The sequence below is a fragment of the Lipotes vexillifer genome, unplaced genomic scaffold (genome assembly GCF_000442215.2).
Source record: "Lipotes vexillifer unplaced genomic scaffold, Lipotes_vexillifer_v1.1 scaffold1765, whole genome shotgun sequence".
In the NCBI taxonomy this organism is placed as follows: domain Eukaryota; kingdom Metazoa; phylum Chordata; class Mammalia; order Artiodactyla; family Lipotidae; genus Lipotes; species Lipotes vexillifer.
In genome coordinates this window covers 268774-272116 of record NW_006777677.1, presented here as the reverse complement: position 1 = coordinate 272116, position 3343 = coordinate 268774, and the positions used below count along the sequence as shown (strand labels likewise).

General features: G+C 44.6%; 1 pseudogene; it reads left to right on the top strand.

Annotated features, from left to right (window-relative positions):
- The first annotated feature begins 230 nt into the window (after positions 1 to 230).
- On the top strand, positions 231 to 2473 carry LOC103081292 (ATM interactor pseudogene; annotated as a pseudogene).
- The last annotated feature ends 870 nt before the right edge of the window (positions 2474 to 3343 follow it).

The following is a 3343-nucleotide window of genomic DNA, read 5'->3' as shown; positions in this document are numbered from 1 at the left end:
ATTTACTATGAGAGATAGTCACTCTTCTGCCAGAGTATCTGAAACTGAGGTGTGAAAGACCCAGGTGAATTCGGGCTTCAAGACACTTGGCGCACCTGGTGGCCTCTGAGACGGTGGCGGCAGGGGCCCACGGCTCTGGCCTGGGGCGCCCGGGCTGCGAGGGGAGCTGCCGCCACCTTGGGCCCGTGGGGTCCCCCTCCCCCAAGGCCGCTGAGAGGCAGCTGGCCAGGGAGCTCATTCCTCCATGGGTGAGCTAGTTGTCCCGGGCCGTGTGGACCAACAGCCTGTGCCCGGCGCGCAGCGGCGGCAAGATTCTGCCCAACAGCCCGGTGCTCAACACGCACCTGGTCAAGAGCCACCACCAGCAGAATGGCATAGAGAATCCAACAATAGGAAAAGATTTGAAAATGTCCCGAGATTCTACTGTTTTCCGATTGAAGGATGCCCGAGAGGTCCTGACAGACCAAGTTCTCAATTTTCTCTCAGAAAACAGCACTTTATGAAAATGCATGCAGAAAAGCAGTACAAACATAGTTAAGTGCAGCAATTCGTATGCCACTGAGTAGGACTTGAAAAGACATCCAGAGGATTGTGGCAATACCTTCCAGTGCACGTGTGGCTGCCCCTATGCCAGAAGGACTGCATTACAGTCCCACATCTACCGAACTGGCCATGCGATCCCTGCAGAACACAGGGATCCATCTAGTAAGAAAAGGAAAATGGAAAAGTGCCTGCACAACCAGAAGTTGTCCAGTAAGACCACTGAATCAATGAGCAACAAATCAACCCCAAGACCAGATGCTCAAGAACTAGAAACTTCAGAAATAAGGCTAATGGCTTCTTTTGAAGACTCTTGCAGCTCCAATGCCAGAAAGCAGACTCTTCCAACATGTCCACAGTATCCTCAGAAATTGTTTTTACCAAAGCCTGAAGTGCCTGTCTTTGTGCCTACAGCAGACTCCTCAGCCCAGCCTGTAGTGTTGGGTGTCAATCATCAGGGCTCTGTCCCCCCCGTTCTGTGCACTTACTGCCCTTGTCCATAGGAACCCTGATCCTCGGCCTAGATTCAGAGGCTTGCTCTCTCAAGGAGAGCCTCCCTCTTTCAAAAATTGTAAATCCTGTTGCTGTTGAGCCAATTAGAACAGGTGTTCAAGTGAACTTGGGTAAAAGTCCATCTAACTCTTTATAAGAACTAGGGAACACATGTCAAGAAAACAGCATTTCTTCAATCAATGTACAGGCAGACCTGTCTTACACCACACAACACTTTTTACTGTCTGCACAGTGGGCTAGCCCTGATTCCTCTGTATCACCTTGTTCTTAAACTGATTTGACATTTGGTTCTCAAGTTTCCCTTCCCATTAGTGTTCATACTCAAAATTTTTGCCCAGTTCTAAGGTAATCTCATCTATAGCTGCTCAGACTGATGTATTTATAGATCCGTTTCCCATCAGGTGGGATCTCTTTTGAGAGAAACTCAAACCAGTGGAATGTGAAGTCCAACAGATGGTCGAGTACAGATTGACCAAGCTGTAATGTGTGGAGACATTTTTGAGAGTGTCCATTCATCATATGATGTTTCTACAGACAAATTATAAGCAGCAGCTTAGTAGCAGAGACTGTAACTCATGGTTTGTTACCTTAGAACCACCCTAAAACTTTAAATCAAGATATTGAGAAATCTGAACCAATCATGAACTTCATTCAGTGCACAGAACAGTATACTTTCTTCACAGAACATGACAGATAATCGGACCTGAACCAGGGATTTATTAAGTGATCTGGAAAACATCTTGTCAAGTAATCTGCCTGGTCAGACACTGGACAATTGTAGTCTTCATCTGACATAAGTACAGGACCTGACACTCAGCTCCCATCTGGCCCAACCCAGAATCCTGCAGTTGATTTTGATATTGAAGAATTCTTTTTGACCTCAAATATCCAGACTCAAACTGAAAAGACTGAACTTAGCCCCATAACCACTGAGTCAGTCTTGGAATTGCTGGACATAGAGACCCAAACTGACTTCTTACTTGCAGACACCTCTGCCCAGTCCTACAGTCGTAGAGGAAATTCTAACTTCTTAGGCCTTGAAATGTTTGACACGCAGACACAGAGGGACTTGAACTTCTTTTTAGACAGTAGCCCTCATCTGCCTCTGGGAAGCATTCTGAAACACTCCAGCTTTTCCATGAGTATTGATTCATCTGACACAGAGACCCAAACTGAAAGAATCTCCGCTGCTAAACACCTCCCTGCCCTAGAAAGCAAAGTTCAGTTAAGCAGTGCAGAAACACAGACCATGAATTCTGGCTTTGAAACTTTGGGGAGCTTATTCTTCAACAGCAATGAAACTCAGACAGCAATGGATGACTTTCTTCTGGCAGATTTGGCCTGGAACACAATGGAAACTCAATTCAGCTCTGTTGGAACCCAGTTGTGTGCAGATCTACACCCAGTCTCCAACTTCTGAAAGTGGAGTTCACATGGGGGATGGCATTTAGGGTTCCCTTCTGGATTTAGAAGATGGAGAATGGGGACAACAGTATTAACTCTATTGAATGTAGTTGATGATACAGTTACTTCGATTCTTTGCCTTTTGCACTTATAAACATGACATTTGTGTAAAAATTTATGAGTGTATTATAAAGTGTAAGATGTTGATCTAAAAAAGTGATTGTTTTTTGTGTTGCCTACATTTGCCCTTTCAGTGTAGATGTCCCTTCTTTAAAAAAAAAATGTATTTCACACCTTTAAAACCCATCTAGTGAGGGACTTCCCTGGTGGACCAGTGGGTAAGACGCAGTGCTCCCAATGCAGGGGACCTGGGTTCGATCCCTGGTCAGGGAACTAGACCCTGCATGCATGCCGCAACTAAAACATCCCACGTGCCACAACAAAGATCCCACGTGCCACAGAGAAGATCCCCAAGTGCAGCAACTAAGACCCAACACAACGTAAAAAAACAAAACAAAACAAAACAAAATAAAACCCATCTAGCCATTTAGTTGAAGCAAGCTCACCAGGACTAGTGTACAGACTTTGCAAATTTTTGAAACATTTTAGTTGACATATGACTTACCTAAATTGCACCTAAAATACTTTTGCCAGTGCTTGTTAGAAATTCCTGTTTCCTAATAATGTCTAAAGAAGTCTGATGCTGCACCATCAGATTTAAACACCATCAGCTTCATCTGCTTTGACATCTTACTCTTTCCTTATCTGAAGACACAAAGGAAAACTACGGCTGTCTTTAGCTTTTTTTTTTTTTTTTTTTTTTTGTGTATTTTTGAACCCTTGGGGCAGGACGGCCCGGAAGTGTTGTTTATGTTGTATGTTGAGT